Source organism: Hyla sarda, chromosome 1, assembly GCF_029499605.1.
Source record: "Hyla sarda isolate aHylSar1 chromosome 1, aHylSar1.hap1, whole genome shotgun sequence".
NCBI classification, from domain to species: domain Eukaryota; kingdom Metazoa; phylum Chordata; class Amphibia; order Anura; family Hylidae; genus Hyla; species Hyla sarda.
Genome location: NC_079189.1, coordinates 527,898,467 through 527,920,489, shown reverse-complemented (window position 1 = coordinate 527,920,489; position 22,023 = coordinate 527,898,467). Strand labels below are relative to the sequence as shown.

General features: G+C 44.9%; 1 protein-coding gene across 2 annotated transcripts in view; it reads left to right on the top strand.

The window, feature by feature from the left end:
• Positions 1-22,023, top strand: part of LOC130291103 (baculoviral IAP repeat-containing protein 1-like) — a 57,606-nt gene that overhangs the window by 23,156 nt on the left and 12,427 nt on the right. The gene's annotated exons all lie outside the window — the stretch shown is intronic.

The window sequence follows — 22,023 nt, the reverse complement described above, 5'->3', positions numbered from 1 at the left end:
AAACTCCCAGCATGCTTGGACAGTCAATGGCTGTCCGGCAATACTGGGAGTAGTTATTTTGCAACAGCTGGAGGCTCCGTTTTGGAAACAGTGCCATACCATACGTTTTTTTTTTATTGGGGGAGGGGAGGTAACTGTGTAGGGGTATCTATATATGTAGTGTTTTACTTTTTATTTTCTGTTAGTGTAATGCAGTGTAGTGTTTCTTGGGTACATTCACACGGGCGCCGGTTTACAGCGAGTTTCTGTTCATTCACATAGGGGGTGGGGGGGATGGTGGAGGGGGCAAACCTCCAGCTGTCGCAATACTACAGCTCCAAATATGCCCTTTGACTGTTCGTGCATGCTGGGAGTTGTAGTTATACAACAGCTGGAGGAACACTGGTTGCAAAACACTGAGAGTTTGTTACTTAACTCTGTGTTTCGCAACCAGTTTGCCTCCAGCTGTTGCAAAACTACAACTCCCAGCTTGTACAGTCTGTCAGTGCATGCTGGGAGTTGTAGTTTGCAACAGCTGGAGGCACACTGGTTGCGAAACACTGAGATAGGTAACAGACAATGTTTCCCAACCAATGTGCCTCCAGTTGTTGCAAAACTACAACTCCCAGCATGCCCAGACAGCCAAAGAGCATGTTTGGAGTTGTAGTTATGCAACAACTGGAGGAGAGCAGTTTGGAGACCACTTTATAGTGGTGTCCAAACTGTAGCCCTCCAGATGTTGCAAAACTTCAACTCCAAGCATGTCCAGACTGCCCAGGCATGCTGGGAGTTGTAATTCAGCAACATCTGAAGGGCCAGATGTTGATGAACTATAACTCTCAGTATGCCTGGACAGTCTCGGCATGCTTTGAATTGTAATTTTGCAACATCTGGAGGGCTACAGTTTGGACACCACTGTATAGTAGTCCCCAAACTGTAGCCCTCCAGATGTTGCAAAACTACAGCTCCCAGCATGCCGAGACTGTCCAGACATGCTGGGAGTTGTAGTTCTGCAACATCTGAAGGGCCACATGTTACAGAACTACAACTCCCAGCATGCCTAGACTGTCAGGGCATGCTGAGAATTGTAGTTTTGCAACATCCAGAAGGGCACAGTTTGGAGACCACTGCATGCTTGGAGTTGTAGATTTGAAACACCTAGAAGCAGGAGTGAAGATCTCTTTACAGCCATCTTCACTGCTGCATCTGACACCGCCGCTGCATCCACTTGCCTGCCCAATCCCCCGCTGCCTGCCAACTGTGATCAGGAAACTAGCGATGCCCCCCCACCCCCCGCCACGCTGGCTCCCGCAGCTGTCGCTGCCATCTTCCCCTGCTCTGCCCGGGTTTCCAGGGGTGGGCATAGAAGGGGAAATTAATTGTCACCCCTGCACCTGCCCTGCAATTCGTCGGTCAGTCCTGACCGGCCAATCGCAGTGGATAGGAGGAGGTGGCACCCCTGCCACCTCGCTCCTATCCTTCAGGATTGTCAGAGATGTCTCTGACAGCTCTGATTATCCCTATTTTCCGAGTGATTTGGTACCAAAGACCAAATCAGCCTGGAATTGCCGCAAATCGCTGATCTGAATTGATCGGCGATTTGTGGCGATCGACAACGTGGGGGTCTCAGGACCCCCCCAGGCATTTGCACGTGATGCTTGCTGAATGATTTCAGCAGGCATCCCGTTCCGGTCCCCACCCAGTGCATGGGGGAGACTGAAATTTCCAAGGGTGTACAGGTACGCCCTGGGTCCTTAAGTCCCAGGGAGCCAGGGCGTACCTGTACACCCTAGGTCCTTAATGGGTTAAATGCACCCATAATTAGAGATTTTTCTAGCTTTTGTAACGGAAAATATTTTATTAAAGACAGGAGGCAATGATTATGCATTTATCTTTCTTTGCTACTCTGCAGCAGCAAAATTGTTAACAGAGTGAAGTGTGAAGCAAAAAACTCTCAAATGCAACCAAACATGCAAATGTGTAGTATGATCCCAGGATGCAACCCAAGTGATATAATGTGAAGTAATTGTAACCAAAGTAAAATTTCTTCCAAATTTGAAGAATCAACGGAGATGACATGAAAGATGAAAATCACCACTGAACGTCTATAACACTGTAAAAGACAGAAAAATAGATGTAAAGGGATAGGTTAAACAGGTGGAATAATATTTGCTTCCTGTCTTTAATAAAAACCATATTTTCCTTTACTAAAGCCAGGAAAATCTCAAATTTTATATCAGACAGGAAACTTATATTATGCATTTTTAAGGCTAATACAGAAATAATAACAATAACTTATACGTTATAATGTTAAAGAATAAGCTTGGAAACATGAGATTCGGGTCTAAAATAAAACGTTTTAAAAGTGGATTATGAAGACCAATTGACCGCTTTAAGGATATCTGAAAGTGAACCTCCCGCTTGTACCATTTTGGTAGACATAGCCCCTCTGATGGAATAAGCATTAAATCTAGAAATGTCAGTACCAGCCAGACCCTGATTGTTTGACCCACCTAGCCAAAGTAGTGGAAGAGGTTTACAATAAGAAATGAGTAATTGAGAAGAAGATGGGATTCTTAAAAGTCCATTCTTTTGCTCGTAAAAAACTGCATGTAAATTAGCCTTTGTGCCTCTATAAATTGTAAAATGAACACTGTGTGGGGAGTATTGTCTATGAGAGATATCCAAAGCTTAACATTGAAAACTCTTTTAATTGAGATAAGGCATAATAAAACCGTAAGTTTGAAAGATAAAAATTTTAACGATAGTGAATCATTAAAGGGGTACTCCACTGCCCCATCCACCCTCCCATAGACTTGCATTGAGGGGGCGTGGCTTGATGTCACAAGGGGCATGGTCGTACTATAGATTCCCCTAGGGGTAATCCAAATGTACCCTATTTTCCCATATACTTAATTAAAAATCCCATAAGCTTTATTAGTATTGGAAACTACACACTCTTTAAAAACAATAGCACTGAGTACCCCTACATTTGGATTAACCCTAGGGGAATCTATAGGACATACATTGAATTAACCCTCCATATACTGGTCTCGACCAGGTATGGTAAGGGACATGGTCATGACATCACTAACCCCGCAGCCCACATCCAGCGTTCAGAACAAATTGTTCTGAACGCTGGGGAAGTGGAAAAACCCTTTTAAGGAGTTCAGTAACATACCAAGTATATTTAGATAAAGGAGGTCTCTTAAAATGGATACCCTTCAATAGTTTACAAACTAAAGGGTGTTTTTTGTTTCAATGTTTTTATTATTATTAAGGTGATCAAAAATGAATAAGCATACAACTGTAAAGAATTATTATTTTTTTTTTTTTGTTGTAAATAGTATTTATTGAACATTTTCAAATAATACAACAATGAGTGGACAACAAGTCCAAACCTTGAACATAAAAAAACCAAAAAAAAACCATGTCACTACAATAGTATTCACATCATATAAATGCAATAGCTAATTCGGTCTTTCAATATACAATCAATATCGTGTTCTTAAACAGTCCAATGTACTGCCCGACTGTCATCAAGCAACTAAATTGAGTAACTCAGTATTGTAATATAACTCTAGTGAGTGGGGTTATGTCAGAGAATACAGGAGGTCATTTAACTATAGGGATGTGATGGTCTCGTTAAGAACTATCAATGCAATGTGTTGATAAGGACCACTGCCTCCATCTAGCGGTAAATTTAGGCATTTTGTTCGCCCCTCTGGCTATGATTTGTTCATATGCAAAGGTCGTATGTATTTTCTGCAGTAATGTGTCTGCGTTAGGAAGAGTCGGAGATTTCCAGTTACTTACTATCACAATCTTAGCCAATATACATATTATACAGAACAATTCCTGAGAATCCCTCGGCAAACCATCTAGATTGAGAAAAAGCAGGATTGATTGGGGAGACCAGGGAATATGTCTACCAAAAAGGTCTTGTAGAAGTCGTTTGCAAGTAGACCAAAAAGGCTGTATTAAAGGGCAGGACCATAAAATGTGGGACAGCGAGCCCCTGGAACCGCAATCCCTCCAGCAACGATCAGAGGCTTCTGGGTACATTACACATAATCTGTCAGGCGTGAAATACCAGCGTAATATAGTTTTATAGGCCGACTCCAAATGGGATGAGCATTGAAAGGACCTTCCCAAAAGAGTAAGTGCTGTACGCCACTCCTCTGAGGTGCTTGTGAACCCTAATTCCCTCTCCCAAAGCCGTAAGGGATGAGATTTTATAAATGTATTATCCTGTAGTAGTTGGAGATAGTATAACTTTAATCCCTTAAGTGGGGAGGCTAGTAACTTGAGAGCCGAGGCATCCCGAGGGGTCCCTGTTCTAGTCAGGCCCTGCAGGAAATACCGGATTTGCAAGTATTTATAAAAATCTTGTTGAGGTAAATGGAAGGTGGTTGTAAGGGTTCGAAAGGGGGCCAGAGAGTTGTCTACAAATAAATGGTGTACATGTGTTATCCCCCTGGCTAACCAACCTGTCAAATCTAAGTCTGGAATGCAACTTTGTACAAATGTAAGAGGTAAATCTCTGCATGACATACCACTGGTCGACGGGGACCGTGTGATGTATTGGACCCACGCTGCGTATGAAGCTTTCACCAAGTGGTTTGACATAGGAGGGGAGGGCACTTCCCAATAAGGAAGGTGTAGGAGGTCTTCCACCCGGAAGGGAAGCATCGATTGATTTTCCAGATCCACCCACGGAGAATCCGCAGGGTCACGCCGCTACTGCCGCAACGCTGATACCAGAGTGGCTATATAGTAATAATGCAGGTTAGGAGAGCCTAGGCCTCCTGACCTCTTAGTCCTGGTGAGAATATTCACGGAGAGCCTTGGGCGTCCGCCCGCCCATATGTAGTAAGTTAGTATTTTTTGGGCTTGAGTAAAGAAAGATAAAGGTAAAGCAATAGGCAGAGTTCGGAATAGGTAAAGAAATTTAGGCAGGAGAAACATTTTAAAAGCTGCGACCCTGCCCACCCAGGAGACCTCTGTTTTCGATAGAGTTTCTGCGTCATCCCTAATGCGGGTCAACAATGGGGCATAATTATTGGCATATAAAGACTTGTGTGGGAAAGAGAGTTGTATGCCTAAATAGCTAAGGGAGGATTCTTTCCAGTCGAACAAATATCTAGCTTTGAGAGGTAGTAGGAGCGTTGGAGGCACGTTGACTGCCAAGGCTTGGGTTTTATTAGCATTAAGAAGATAATATGAGAAATCGCCAAATGTAGAGTTTGTATCCATGACCGCTGGCATTGAGACACTGGGGTTTGTGAGAATTAGGATAATATCGTCCGCATATAGCGAGATTACATGTTGTCTGCCTCCAACCGCAATCCCAGATATGTCTGGATGCTGGCGGATGGCCTGTGCCAGCGGCTCCATGGATAAAATGTATATAAGTGGCGACAACGGACACCCCTGCCTAGATCCGTTTGTGATATAAAAGACATCAGATAGTGCGCCATTAGCTGCCACCTTGGCAGAGGGACAGGAATAAAGGGATTTAAGTGCCGACACTATCCCACCCTCGAATCCCATCTGCGCTAGGGCCGCGAAGGCATAAGACCACCGAAGGCGGTCAAACGCCTTCTCAGCGTCCAGCGCCAGGAGTACCGCCGGTGTCCCAGAACGCTCCAAGTGGTCCAATACATTGAGTAATCTTCTGGTATTGTCAGAGGCCTGACGGCCCGCCACAAAGCCAGATTGATCCGTGGATATTAGGTGTGGAAGTACTTGTGAAATCCGGGAGGCCAATATCTTGGCGTAAATTTTAATGTCCTGATTAAGGAGCGAGATGGGCCTAAAGTTTTGGGGATGGTCCGGGGACTTTCCGGGCTTCGGTAATGCAGTAATGGTGGCCCGTAAATTTTCCTCTGGGACACAACCTGTGGACATTGCACTATTACAGAAATTGGCCAGGTATGGGGAAAGTAACGTGTTAAATTTCTTATAATACGCATTTATATACCCGTCAGGGCCCAGGGCTTTTTCAGAGGGAAGAGATTTAATTGTGTGTTGTACTTCGGCAGTAGACACCTCAGCGTTGAGGTCAGAAAGCTGTTCTTTAGTTAGGGATGGGAGGCGTAATGAGTTTAAAAAGTTTGAGGTCAGAGCAGGGACATCTATCAAGGATGTTGCGTTGTCACCTAAATTATAAAGTTTGTCATAAAAGGAGAGAAAACCATTTGCTATATCTGTGGGAGTATACAATTTAGCCCCAGAGGTAGGGTGCAGGAGATGTGGGATTCGGGATCTAACCTGTCGCCTTTTAAGTCTATTAGCTAAGAGTTTACCTGCTTTATCATTTTGAGAGTAATAGGTGGCTTTTAATTTTCTAAAGGATTTTTCATAGGCCGTTAACAAAACACAGCGGAGCTCATGCCGCAGGTTAGTAGTTTCAGCCGCCGAGGGTGAAGTTTTGTTGGCCTGCTCTGCTAATTGCAAGCGGTGTAATATGTCCTCCAGCTGCTGCTCACGCTGTTTTTTAATAAGGGACCCATATTTGATAAAGGAACCGCGAATCACAGCTTTGTGACAGTTCCAGACAATGAACGGATCAGCCACCGAACCTGCATTGTGGGAAAAATAATCTACTATATCCTTATTTAAGCATTCCCCATATTTTGCATGAGACCAAATAAAAGGATTGCACCTCCAAGTATAGGTTATGGGGGAGGAGACTGCGTCTGCCAGGTCCAAGGTAATGGCCGTGTGGTCAGACCACTTAATGGATTCAATAGATGATGCAATAGAGGTGGAGAGAAGTGACCTGTCCAGTATGAACATATCTATTCTGGAATAGGAATTATGGACAGTAGATAGGAACGTATAGTCCCTTTCTGTGGCATGCTGCGCTCTCCATATGTCGAACAGGTCTTCCTCAAGGAGAAAGGAAGATAGGGTGGTGGAAGTGGAGCGAGAGATAGAAGTAGAGTCTAGTTGAAGATCAGTGACAGTGTTAAAGTCCCCACACATAAGCAGAGACCCCCAAGGTTTAGTACGAACCTCCTTCAAGAGTTTTCTGAGGAATCTCAGGGGACCTACGTTGGGGGCATAGAGAGCCACAATGGTGAGCGGTGCGGCATTGATGACACAACGTAGTATGATGTACCTTCCCTGCGGGTCGGAGACCACCTCTCTCATTGTGAAAGCCACCGTGTGTTTGATTGCGATCGCCACTCCTCTTGATTTGGTGCTATAATGGGAGTGAAAGATATGTGGGAACAGAGAGTTAGTCAATCTGGGAGCATCCTTAACCAATAAGTGAGTTTCTTGTATGCACAGGACGTCGCATTTGAGATCCCTCGCCTCCTTCCACAAATGCGACCTCTTATGCGGAGCGTTGAGCCCATTCACATTGATGCTAGCAAACTTAACAACTATACTGTAGAGGCAAAAAAATTCGCTCCAAGTGGTAGCAAAGACAAAGAATTACTCGGACAGGACACACCTCCCAGCCAGCGTGTGCCTGTCATCACTAGGCAGTACATATTGAACAGACCAAAACATGAGAGATCGTTATTGTGACATATAACAAACAAACAGGACACTAACAACATAAACAGAACAACGTGACACACAAAAACGGACGGTTTCCGCCCAGTACCGTCCACAAAGGAGTGGGGGTCAGAGTCCACTCTGAAAACCGTGGTGTATAGGAGTTCACCCAGGCCAGGTAATGCCAGCAGAAAGAAGTTTTCACCATCCTCAAGCAGTGTCCCAGTCCTTGTTTACAAGAGGTGCCTTCGGGCCGGAGCGAGGTGCTTTAGACGGAGCTGAAGCAATGTTCCAGGAGGACAAGAGGGATTCTCCCTCCAGTAGCGTGCGGACAGCATGAACAGAGTTGTTTCTCTTGATCAAAAGGTGGGTCGGGAACCCCCAGCGATATGGCACGTCAGCTGCACGAAGGGCAGATGTAATGGGCAATAGTGCTCGGCGAGCCTGGAGTGTCGCCGCCGAGAGATCCGCATAAAGGAGGACATGATGATACGGCGCTGGTAAGCCATTGTTGCGCCGCGCCAGTTCCATAAGTCTTTCCTTGATGTGAAAGAAATGTACACGGGCTAAAATATCCCGCGGGACAGAGTCCTCAAGATGCTTCGGCCGGGGGATTCTATGCGCCCTGTCAATAGTTAGGTCTTGTGGGTTGCAGTCCGGCAATACGTGTTTCAGAAGCGAACGTACATATGCAGGAATCTCCGCCGGGGCGACCGTTTCAGGCACACCGCGTAATTTGATATTGTTTCGGCGGCTGCGATCTTCCAGGTCTGCCACCTTAGCTTTCAGCAGAGTTATATCATCCTCAACTTCATTGTGCATGTCAATAAGTGAATTGTGGGAGTCTGCAAACTCACCAAGCTTGTTTTCTAGGTGGTCCACTCTACCCCCAATATCTTGGACCTCAGCTTGCAATGGATGAACTAGCTTATGTATGTCCTTTAGGAAGGTAGTACGCAGCAGGAGAAGCATGTCTCTCATTGCAGTGTCTGTGAGAGTTTGGTTAAGCACAGACATGGCAGCCAAGAGGTCTGTTGTCTCAGTTACTGCATCTGCCCAAGACTTCCCTCCATTCCCCTCCGGTGTTGCGATCCGAGGAAGCAGCTGCGATTCAGGTGCGCTTGGGCTATGCTGAGGAAAGGGGGTAGGAGAACTAACCTGCCGTAGTGGGTCCGGTGAGTTGCTGCGTCTGCCCGGATGTTGAACGGCTCCAGAGGCTGTGCCGGAGGTAAGTCTCACCCCCCTCTCTGTCTCCGGTGAAGCGGCAGAGGTGGCGTGCAGCGCCGTGTCGGAGGAAGATCTGCGCCGCAGAGGGGAGATGGAGGCCGGGGAGCGGTGTCCGCCCTGCGACTGTGCTGGTGAGCGAGACCTTACGCGCTCTCCAGCGGCGCCATCTTGGCCCGAGGACTCCCGGGGAGTGAAGCTGAATTTCGCCAGGGAGCGATGTCGCAGAGGCTTCTTCTTTTTCGCAGGCATAGCGGGGGAGTAGAGGGACAAGATGAGATGTTTTGGAGCCAGGTGGGTTGGTGAAAAGCTAGGTAATTCGTCGCTTGTTTAGGCCGGTGAACGGAGCTCCACTATCTTGCGACCATACACCACAGCAGCCAGGCCACGCCCCCAACTGTAAAGAATTATAAACTGCAACAAGTAATTAGCAATATATTAGGCTTAAGTCCGATAGGTTCGGATCGCAAAGTCACCAATCAGTTGTGGCTTCCCATTAAGGGATTCCTATGAAGGCTCCTCCGCTTGAACAAGAGACACAAGATGAGCCTTTGGAAGGAGCCAAAGCTACCTGAATCAACTAGTACATGATCAGACAAATTAGCCCGGTGACACCGGGTTTTAAACCATACAAAGACAGACACACAAGGGGAAACAGCACAAGGAATGAAACAGGGGAGGGAGAATAGTTCCAGTAGGAGAAAAAGAAAGAAGGTAAGAGGAGCAATAGGGTGTTTTCTAATGGGAATAGAATCAATCAGTATATGTTCGGAAGAAATAGCAGACCAATAAAGGTTTATCGTCTGATAAGTTTTACCAGATTCAAAAGAAGCAGAGAGAAAATTCAAGATACGGGTGACAGGTGCATGTACTGGATCCAAATTTTGTTGTGTGCACCAGTGAGTCCATAGTTTCCAGGCTGATCGGTAAGCTGTTCTGGTACCTGGTGCCCACGCTTCAGAAAGAATGTCTCTAGTCACTTCTGAAAATATAGGATCAAATTCTGTTGACGCGAGATTAGCCAGGCATCCAGGCACAATAGTCCCGAAAGAATGAGAGGGTGAGGATTCCGGGCAGGATCTTGGAGAAAATTGAGAAAATGGGAGGATCCTCAGGAGATCCATTGTCATCCCGAGAATTTAAGAAAACCAAGTCTGAGTCAGTCACCATGGAGTCATGATTACTGTCATTGACTTTTGGGTCATAATTTGTAGGAGAACCTTGGGTATAAGAGCAAATAGAGGAAAGGCATAAAGAGTTACTGGAGGCTAGTGTTGCTCGCGAATATTCTCAATGCAAATTTTCTTCACAAATATCGCATATTCGCGAATATTTGCGAGTATAGTACTATATATTCGCAATTACGAATATTCGTTTTTTTATTTATTTTTTCACAGTACACATCACAGTGATCATCCCTCTCTGCTTCCAGCTTGTGTGGTGTAAAGAAGGCTCCAATACTACTGTGTGAGACTGGCGTGCGAATTTTAGTATATGCTAATTTGCGCAAATGCTAATTTTCGCATGTGCGAAAATAAAACGCTAATATTACGAATATGCGAATATGACAAATATTCGTCCATATATTCACAAAATATCGCAAATTCGAATATGGCCTATGCCGCTCAACACTACTGGGGGCCAATCCTGGAGAAAAGCGTCAGCGCTCAAAGCTTCGGGATCTGGGCGTCAACTGAAGAAAAAGGGAAATTGTCGATTCAGTCGACATGTGAAAAGATCTAGATGAATGGGACCCCGAAGACAATCTATCTCATGAAAAATTGTGAGATCCAGTTTCCAATTGCTGGCATTGACTAGAAAACAGGAATTCCAATCCGCTATGGAATTGGTGATGCCAGGAAACAATATTCTGCTTTCAAAACAATATTCCTGTCTAGACAAAAATGCCAGACGTCCCTCTCAATATCATCCAAGATCTTTGATCTTGTGCCGCCTAAGAGATTGATATATTGGACTGCTGAGATGTTATCCATAGCAATGTATAGCAATGTGATCTATTTTTCACAGAGCTCTTGAGAGAACAGCAACCCGCTAATACTTCTAAACAATTGATATGCAGGCGAGATTTTGATTCAGACCACTTCCCTCCTGTGGAAAAGGAACCGCAACGAGCACCCCATCTGAGAAGACTTGCATCGGATTCTATTACAAGATATGGTTTGGAATTGAAAATGGTTTTCCCTTTACAAGCTTGAATATGATGGAGCCACCAAAGAAGTTCTTCTTTAGAATCCAATGTGAGGGCAATCTTGTCCAAATATCCAAAACAGTCTTAGATATTTGGTTTTGAGATGATGAAGAGCCCTGTAATGAATGGAAAATAGCTAGGATTGAAGCTGACAGCAACCCTACAATGCAAGTTACTGTTCGCAAAGAGATTAAAGGGGTAGTCCAGTCCTGAAAAACGTATCCCCTATCCTAAGGATAGGGGATAAGTTTCAGATAGCAGGGAGTCCGACCGCTGGGGCCCCCCCACGATCTCCTGTACGGGGCCCCAGCAGCCCGCAGCTGCCGGGGTCCCATACAGGAGATCGTGGGGGGCCCCAGCGGTCAGACCCCCCGCGATCTGAAACTTATGCCCTATCCTTAGGATAGGGGATACGTTTTTCAGGACTGGATTACTTCTTTAATAGTTTGTTTAGAACAGAACAAATCTCTTTTTGAATCTCTTTTAACTTCCTGGTAGGTAGGCTTAAGATTGCTCATTGGGTGTTAACAATCGAGCCCAAAAATTCTACCTCTCTTAAAGGAATAAGTACAGATTTTTTGAGATTGATCAAAAATCCAAGTTTGGGGAGTAAAGAGTCCATTGCATATGGCAGTGAATGAGAGAAAGAGATTGGGCCATAATGAAAATATTGTCTAAATATTGTCAACGTAGGAGAGTCATTGCTAGGAGTGAATTCTACCTCTCCACGATTGACTTTACCTGTGCGGATTGCTATACCCGCTAATTCTACTTCCATCTCCGCTGTGGCCTTCTTGGACTTGGGTTCAGCAGGAAGTTTCATTGAAGCCTCCCTAGTAAACAGATTCAACATTCCAGTTACCCGTCTCGTCAAGCCTCTCTTCATTTCATCCGTCAATGGAGAGAGACTGGTCTGTACCGTGCGTTACTGCACTCAATCGCTACTCATGACTGTAGGAGTTCACCATCATGAACATATTGAATTTTTTGTGCTACCGCACTGCACTTCTGAAATTCCTCTGGGCTTGCCCTGGCTCCAACGTCATTAGCCTAACCTTGACTGGGTCACCGGGGACATTAAGAGCTGGGGATCTTCTTGCCACAAGCGATGTCTTCACCCAGTTTCTTCCTGCCAAGTCTCCATGGTTACTCCTTTGCCAGGTCTTCCTAAGGCCTATCAGGACTTTTCGGACATCTTTTGTAAAAAGCAGGCAGAGGTCTTACCACCACATAGACCCTATGACTGTCCTATTGACCTGCTCCCTGGTACCACACGGCCCCGGGGTAGGATTTATCCACTTTCTGCCCCAGAAACCCAAGCTATGTCTGAGTACATACAAGAAAACCTCAAAAGAGGTTTTATCCAGAAATCTTCTTCCCCGGCTGGAGCTGGATTTTTCTTTGTTGCTAAAAAAAATGGATCTCTCCGCCCTTGTATTGATTACCGCGGACTCAATAAAGTTACCGTAAAAAATCGCTATCCTCTGCCTCTCATCTTCAAACTCTTCGACCGACTGCGAGGTGCTAAGATTTTCACCAAACTAGATCTTAGGGGCGCATATAACCTCATCCGTATTTGAACAGGGGATGAATGGAAGACCACCTTCAATACCAGAGATGGTCGCTTTGAATACCTAGTTATGCCATTTGGTCTATGCAACGCCCCAGCAGTCTTTCAGGACTTTGTTAATGAAATTTTTCGAGATATGCTGTACTCTTGTGTGGTAGTCTATCTTGACAACATCTAATTTTTTCCTCCAACCTAGAGGAACATCGCCTTCATGATCGTCAAGTGCTTCTGCGACTTCGCCAAAATCAACTTTACGCCAAAATCGAGAAGTGTCTTTTTGAACGCAGCAGTCTTCCCTTCTTGGGTTACATTGTGTCCGGACAAGGTCTTCAAATGGACCCGGTTAAACTTTCTGCGGTAATGGATTGGCCTCATCCTACTGGCCTGCGAGCAATCCAAAGATTTCTCGGATTTGCAAATTACTACCGCCAATTCATTCCCCACTTCTCCACTATCGTTGCTCCTATTGTAGCACTGACTAAGAAAAATGCTAATCCCAAATCCTGGCCGTCACAGGCGGAGGAAGCCTTTAACCACCTCAAAGCCGCCTTCTCCTCTGCTCCAGTCTTGTCTAGACCTGATCCTCAGAAGCCCTTCTTCCTCGAGGTTGACGCCTCCTCTGTTGGAGCCGGAGCTGTTCTCCTACAAAAATCCGCTAAAGAAAAAAATGTCACCTGCAGATTTTTCTCCAAAACCTTTTCACCTCCAGAAAAAAATTATTCCATCGGAGACCGTGAACTGTTGGCGATGAAGTTGGCCCTTGAGGAGTGGAGAAATCTTTTGGAAGGATCCCTACACCTCATCACCATTTATACAGATCACAAAAATTTGTCTTATCTCCAATCCGCCCAGCGGCTAAATCCTCGCCAGGCTAGGTGGTCGTTGTTTTTTGCCCGTTTCAACTTTCTGATCCATTTTCGTCCTGCAGACAAGAATATCAGAGCTGATGCTCTATCTCGTACCACCGATGCCTCTGAAGCCAAGACCCTTCCTCAGAACATCATTCCCCCTGAGTGCCTGATCTCTTCTGCTCCTGCTTCTCTGGTACCTGTCCCTCCAGGAAAGACTTATGTTCCTCCCCGTCTTCGCCTCCAGATCCTCAAATGGGGCCATTCCTCCCTTCTGGCTGGTCACGCTGGAATCAAAAAGACCTTACAATTGATTGCCAGACACTATTGGTGGTCCTCCTTGGAAAAGGATGTGACCGATTTCGTACGAGCCTGTACAGTATGTGCACGTGACAAGACCCCTTGTCAAAAGCCTTCAGGTCTTCTTCATCCGCTGCCGGTGCCTGAACAGCCTTGGTCTCACATAGCCATGGACTTCATCACGGATCTTCCTGTATCCCATGGCAACACTGTCATCTGGGTGGTCGTTGATCGTTTTTCCAAAATGGCTCACTTTATTCCGCTTCCAGGCCTTCCTTCTGTGCCACAGTTGGTGAAGCAATTTTTTCAGCAGATTTTTAGTCTTCACGGGCTTCCCACGCATATCGTCTCGGATAGAGGTGTTTAATTTGTGTCAAAATTTTGGAGAGCTGTCTGTAATCAATTAAAGATCAAATTAAATTTCTCGTCCTCCTATCACCCCCAATCCAATGGACAAGTGGAAAGAGTAAACCAGATTCTTGGTGACTACTTGCGACATTTTGTCTCCTCCTGCCAAGATGATTGGGTCGACCTTCTGCCCTGGGCTGAATTCTCGTACAATTTCAAAAATTCTGAGTCTTGCGCCAAATCCCCATTTTTTGTGGTGTACGGCCGTCACCCTCTGCCCCCCTCCCCATTCCCACTTCTTCTGGAGTTCCTGCCGTGGATGAAGTAACCCGGGACTTCTCCGCTATCTGGAAGGAGACTCAAAAGTCGCTCCTACTGGCCTCGTCTCGAATGAAGAGACATGCAGATAAAAAGAGAAGAACTCCTCCTGTCTTTCTCCCTGGGGACAAAGTGCGGCTCTCTGCCAAATACATACGCTTTCGTGTCCCTAGCTACAAGTTGGGTCCTCGCTACCTCGGCCCTTTTAAAATCAAGAATCAGATTCATTCTGTCTCTTACAAGCTTCATCTTCCCTCTTCTCTTCGCATTCCTAACTTTCCATGTGTCTCTTCTCAAACCTCTTGTTCTTAACCGCTTTTCTCCCAAGGTTACTGTTCCTGCTCCTGTTTCTGGCTCCTCTGATGTCTTCGCTGTCAAAGAGATCCTTGCCTCCAAGATCGTCCGAGGTAAAAGATTTTATTTAATTGATTGGGCTCTGAAGAGAGGTCCTGGGAACCTGAGGCCAACATTTTGGACAAGGAGCTTGTCCGCAGATTCCTGGGCTCCAAAAAGAGGGGGAGACCAAAGGGGGGGGGGGGATACTGTTACACCGAGCGCTCTGGGTCCCTGCTCCTCCCAGACCGCTCGCGGCGTTCTTCTGTGTGCTGCGCCTCGGTCAGACCCGCTGACCGGGAGCGCTGCTCTGTTATCACTGACGGGGATGCGATCCGCGTAGCGGGAAGCGCCCGCCCACGGGTCGGATCCCAATCACCTCACCTGCTCCGTCCTCCTGCTGTTCTGTCCCGGCGTGCGCAGCCCCGCTCTCTAAGGTGCGCGCGCGCCGGCTCTCTGAAATTTAAAGGGCCAGTGCACCATTAATTGGTGCCTAGCCCAATCACTACCTACACCTTCAAAACATATAAAAACCCACTTCCCCTTCCTGTCCTTGCCGGATCTTGTTGCCTTGTGCCCTGAGAAAGCGTTTCTGTGTGTTCCATTGCCAGTGCACCCAGACCCTTGCCGTTGCCCCTGACTACGAACCATTGCTGCCTGCCTAGACCTTCTGCTACGTCCGACATTGCTCTTGCCTTGTCCTTGTGTACCGCGCCTGTCTCAGCTGTCAGTTAGGTTGAGTCGCTATCGGGTGGAACGACCTGGGGGTTACCTGCCGCTGCAAGTCCATCCCGCTTTGCGGCGGGCTCTGGTGAAAACCAGTAACCCCTTAGATTCCGTTCCCCTGGTAAGGCCCACGCCATCACCTCACTGACACAGAGGATCCACCACCAGTGTCCTCTCCGCATACCAGTCCAGATCCTGACAGTATGTTTAAAATCCCCCTATTTTGAAGACCTATAACTTTTTCATTTTTCCGTATAAGCGGCGGTATGAGGGCTCATTTTTTGCGCTGTGATCTGTACTTTTTATTGATACCATATTTGCTTATATAGAACTTTTAATCCATTTTTTATAAAAAATTTTGGGAATAAAATATTATAAAAAAGCATCTATTTTGGACTTATTTTTACGTTCACACCGTTCACCGTACGGTATCATTAACATTTTATTTTAATAGTTCAGATATATACGCACGTGGCGATACCAAATATGTATATAAAATATTTTTTAACACTTTTTGGGGGTGAAATAGGAAAAATGGGACAATTTACGTTTTTATTGGGGGAGGGTTTTTTTCACATTTATTTACTTTATTTTTTTACTTTTATTTTTACACTTTAATAGTCCCCATAGGGGACTATTTATAGCAATCACTCGATTGCTAATACTGTTCAGTGCTATGTATAGGACACAGCACTGATCAGCATTATTGGTCATCTTCTGCTCTGGTCTGCGGGAAGGCAGATCAGAGCAGAAGATGCCGGGAAGGCAGCAGAGCCAGGTGAGGGGAACTCTGTCTGACGTGCTGGATGATGGGATCGCTGTGGCAGCGCTGCGGGCGATCCGATCATCCATTTTAGTGACCACGATGCTGCAGATGCCGTGATCTGTATTGATCACGGCATCTGAGGGGTTAATGGCGGACATCCGTGGGATCGCGGATATCTGCCATTACGGGCAGGACCCTGACTGCGATCAGCAGCCGGGACCTGCCGCGCATGATCCGGGCATCGCTCCGATGCTCGCGGTTATGCTTATGACGTAAATGTACGTCCTGGTGCGTTAAGTACCACCTCACTAGGACGTACATTTACGGCGCTCATCGTTAAGGGTTAAAGGAAAACGGTCACTGGATTATAGTGCGGGTGAACAGGAGACCGATGCGGGGTCTTGCACTGCTATACCTACCTGCAGTCCGGAGCCCGATCCCCCGAAGGTCCCCCTCTTGCTGACTTGCGCTTTGAGGTGGGCCCACTGGCTGGATTTAAATATTCATAAGCGCTGGTCATGTGAGTGCTCATGCCTACTGAGCGCTCAAGTGACCAACGCTTATGAATATTTATATCTAGCCAGCGGGCCCGCCTCAAAGTGCAAGTCAGTGCTGGAAGAGGGGTACCTTTGGGGGATCAGGGCTCTGGACTGCAGGTAGGGATAGCAGTCCGAGACCCCGCATCGGTCTCCTGTTCACCCGCACTATAACCTGGTGTATTGGGTTATAGTGCGGGTGAACTGGTGACCGTTTTCCTTTAAAAGATGAATCCCTTCTATTTTAAAATGTTTGTATGTTATGAAATTGTTGAGGATTTTTAGGTTTATGACAGGCCTGTGACCGCCATCCTTCTTTTTTTTTTTTTACTAAGGATAAGTTGCTCAGAAAACCTGGGGTATGAGAAGCAATCGGAACAATTGCCTTTTTGTAATAAAGTTTGATCTCCAAGGTCAAACCTTTGTCTAGTGAGGAGAATTGGACTGGATAAGGGAGGTGTGTTTCGATTGGAGGAGACACAAAATCTAACCGGTATCCTGAAACAGTGTTTATTGGAATGTGGGAAACAGGTAGAACTATCAGACTTACCTGAAGAAGGTTTTGATCTAGGGAAACCGTGTTGTCCTCTGGATTGCCATGGCTGTCCCCAAGATGGGGAAAAAAGGGGTAGGTTGGACTGAAGTCAATGCAAATGAGGATCTATCTGGTTGTGTGGGGCCTCTGTAGGAAAGTGAGCCTTTCCTCTGCCAGCCGTGCCAAAAACCTTATGAGAAAAAACTTTCTTTAAAGAAGTTTGTGCCTTATCTTAAGAAATGGCCAACAAAGAAATAGCCTGTTCGGATATGTCTAGAATCTTTGTAAGCGGACCCAAGAGATCAAGACATTTGTCTTGACAGGAACTAAATAACCTGTCTATACCTTTCTTGGGATGTTTCCCTGATTTAAGTTGGTATTTAGTTAAAATAGGGTTCAAATCGAGGGGAACAGGCTGCTTTAAAGGGTAGAGTCAGCCTCGGGAATACAGCTCTTAATTTATTTCTACTAGCCTTATCTAAAGGCTTCCCAATCTTAACCGACATACATTTGGCAATTTGAGGGCGAGGGACCCAATCAGCAGACCTTGGATGTTTGATCTGGGCAGGATCAGAAAATGGTATTTCCTGACTATCAAGGACCACCGTATCTACATTGTCAGCTATGGGAATATCACGGTCCTGTTCTTCAAAGTTATCCTCACCACTATAGAATTCTTGGGGATCCGAGAGATCCGAATCTCCTGAAAAAGGTTGAGTAGAGGAATCAATGTAGGAATCAGTTTTGGTTCTCTTAGAGGCCTTAAGTGCCTCTTTTAAATATACTTCCTCTTGGGCGGAGGGTCTACAGTTTACTTGGAGACACTTCTAACATGGCTGCCTGATGTTTGCGAGCCATCCACAATTACATGATCTCATAGAATTTTTTTAATTTTTAGGAGATTCATGTATATCCGTACAAAAATATCTCTTCCGGTTGAACTTTCCGGGTCTTTTAAAGCCTTTGGGCAAATTAGTAGTTGAATCCTCAGCTGACCAAAATTGGTCTGAGGGGTCAAGGGACAATGCTGTCATGACCAAAGGGAGGAACAGGGAAAGTGAGCCCTAAGCTGTTCCTAGTAACACTCTCCCTGCCTACTTGCCCAAACACCCTAAACAGTGAATCGTCAACTTGGAGCTGGTCCCTCCCTGCGCTACAGTGCAGTGGCGTAAAAACAAATAATATTCATAGTCGGTCACAGGCCAGAAACACAAATGGAAAACTACCAGACAACCAGATATACCAGACAGCATACAAATACTAACAGGGTAGAAAATAGTGTATAAACAAACAGTTCATAAAAACAACATCAGATAAACGGCAGACATGATAAAATGAACAAGACTAGGTGTGCAACAAGAATACAGCAGAATCCAATAGAAGCAGGGTATGGACGGAAGAACTGAAAGCTAAAACACTAAATTGATCAGGCAACATGATCTTCATAAAAACGGATTCAAGAAAACCAAACTCTACAACGTAGGGGAACAATGGTCAGGATACTAGACAGGATATTTCTCAAGATACAAAACAGGATATATTTCAAGATACAGGACAGGATAAATTCAAAACCAAGCTCCACTATGTGGAGGAACAGGACAGGATTCTCTCTGTGTGAACACAGATTAAGCAGAACAGACATACATCCTAAAGACCGACAAATAACATGGACTAAAATTTACAATAAACAAGACTATTTAACCATGGATAAAACTCAGATAATATAACAAGTTAAATACAAAGTGCATGCACATTCAGACACTGTCAGAGTATATGGCACAAGAAGACATCATAGTAGTATTATTGCACAAAGTAACCAGCAGAGAATGCAGGAGAACTCTGGTTAAATAACCCCACCCGGGTTCTCATTCGTTCAGAGCATTAACCATTCCCTATTGAGGGAGAATAGAAAACTACTCTGAACATACTAGTGTGTAAATACACACCTAAACAGAAAAATACAAAAACCAATAAACAGACATTACAGATACTAAGGTGATTTTTGCGCATGACCCTGAAAAATAGCAATGGAAGCCACCCCCAGTCCGTATGGCTGATTGGACCGACCTGGTTACCGACTGGTCCACCAGATACTGGATATGGTTGGTGGTAACAAATTCAAAATCTTTTGATTAAATGTAGATCATCACCTGAAAGAGAATTTATAATCTCTTCATTAGCCATGTTAGGACAAAAATGAAACTAAATATAAATACAATAAATGATATTATTATGCCTATAATTATACTTATACCAATTAAATTAATGTCCCAAATAAAAGAACAAAGGGAGAAATTGTGAAGTAAAAAATTTAAAACTGAGGCAAAAAGAAAAAGATATAAAGAAAATTGTAGAGATATGAGGGAGCCACAAGTTTTTATTGAAAGAGCTTTATTGTCTGTTCAGTCATTACAAGTCATACGATAAATTACAATCACACAAAGCATGACAGTACAATACACAGCAAAGGTTCCCTAAGCTATACATTGCACATCATGCTACTCTAACACTCCGCTCAATCCTGTAATAGAAAAGCACAAGAAGTCGAATAACAAAACAATACAATCTGTGATCGGGGTAGGGACATGGGCTATGGGGAGGGGCTGGGGTGCGTGGGGGAATGGCGACTGTGTGGGGGTAGGAAAGGGGCGGATCATAGTGCCGAAACTACTGGGCTATATCTTCAGGGTGACATGGGGAAGGGGAGGAGTCTTCACTCTTCTTCTTCATCGACGGCCGGGCTGTCCAAGATGGAATAGTCTTTGAGCAGGCTCTTGTTGAACCTGCAGCAGTCCCGGACGGACAAGTTCTCCCTGTTGATCACGAGGTGGTTCCTGGCAAGCAACACTGCATCCTTAAAACAGTTCATAAGGCACCAGGCCTCCTGGATGGCCTCCACATCGTGGGTCCCAGGGAACAGACTGTAAAGCACCGAATGGTAAGATAGGCAGTTCCTGGGTACAGAGTCTCTGAGTTCATATAATACCGGATAAACCATTCAGGATTTTAAGTATAAGATAAATCCTAAGAACAGCACCACATACCTTTTGTCATGGAGCAGCAAAAAAAGAGGAGGATATTAAGGAACTGTCACATAATATTACTTGGGTTGCATCCTGATTGGTGGATCATATTACACATTTGCATGTTTGATTGCATTTGAAACATTTTTGTGCTTCACATTATACCCTGTTAACTATTTTGCTACTGGAGAGTAGTAAAGAAAGATTAATGCATAATATGAGTCTCCTGTTTGATATAACATTTTCAAAAGGTGCACAATAACCAAAAGCGAACAGTAAAGTAAATTAAGGCAATGACTAGTTATTTTCATAAAAGTGATGTTGAGTAGTGTTGAGCAGTGTTGAGCGCGAATATTTGCAATTCGAATATTTATTGCAAATTTCTCATATTCGTGAATATGGCAAATACAGCACTATATATTCGCAATTACGAATATTCGTTATTTCTTTTTCCCCACAGAACTCATAACAGTGATCTCATCCCTCCCTGCTTCCAGCTTGTGTTCTAAAGAAGACTGCTATACTATTTACTGTATTAGACTGGAGAGCGAATCTTTGCAAATATGCGAATAGTTGCAAATATCCTCATATTCGTGAATATCGTTACTAAAGAATATTAGAAGATAGATGGATAGATAGATAAATAGTTAGATAGATAATATACAGTCATAGCCATAAATGTTGGCACCCCTGAAATTTTTCAAGAAAATTGAGTATTTCTCACAGAAAAGGATTGCAGTAACACATGTTTTTCCCTTTGTGTGTATTGCTAAACCAAAAAAGGGAGGGAAAAAAGCTAATTGGACATAATGTCACACCAAACTCCAAAAATGGTCTGGACAAAATTATTGGCACCCTTTCAAAATTGTGGAAAAATAAGATTGTTTCAAAACGTGTTACTGCAATCCTTTTCTGTGAGAAATACTTCATTTTCTTGAAAAATTTCAGGGGTGCCAACATTTACAACCATGACTGTAGATAGATAGGTAGATAGTTATCAGCAAACGCGCATGTAAAAATAACCACGAACATATCGAATATGTGAATATAGGATGAATATTCGTCTATATATTCGCAAAATATCACAAATTCGAATATGGAATATGCCGCTCATTACTAGAGTTGAGGAATGCCAAAAAGGCTTTTAAAGGTTTTAATGTTATGGATGATCATTGTGTAGGAATATAAATATCTCCTGGACTAATATATTATGCTCTATTTACATTAGATTTAAAGGGGTATCCACAATTAGACATCTTATCTCCTATCCAAAGGACGTCACGACCTTGCCTGTCCAAAGCCAGTGTTCTGAACATAAATGTTCAGAACTCCGGGGTGCCAGGCTGGAGATCGTGGGGGTCCCAGCAGCCAGACCCCCCCCCCCCCCCCGCAATGAGACGTCTTATCTCCTATCCTTTGAATAGGGGATAAGATGTCTAGGGGCGGAGTACCCCTTAAGCCTTCTATTTGTCCAAAGGATTTCCAGACATATATGTGGCATGTAGGGCATATGTTGTAACCCTGGGGGCAGATGTTATTAAAGGAGATATCCAGTGGTGACTCAGTGGTGAGCAACTTATCCACTATCCTAAGGATAGGGGATAAGTTGCAGATCGCGGGGGGTCCGACCGCTGGGGCCCCCTGTGATCTCCTGTACGGAGCCCCGCCAGCCCTCGGGAAGGGGGCGTGTCGACCTCCGCACGAGGCGGCGGCCGACACGCCCCCTCAATACAACTCTATGGCAGAGCCGAAGCGCTGCCTTCGGCAATCTCCGGCTCTGCCATTGAGATGTATTG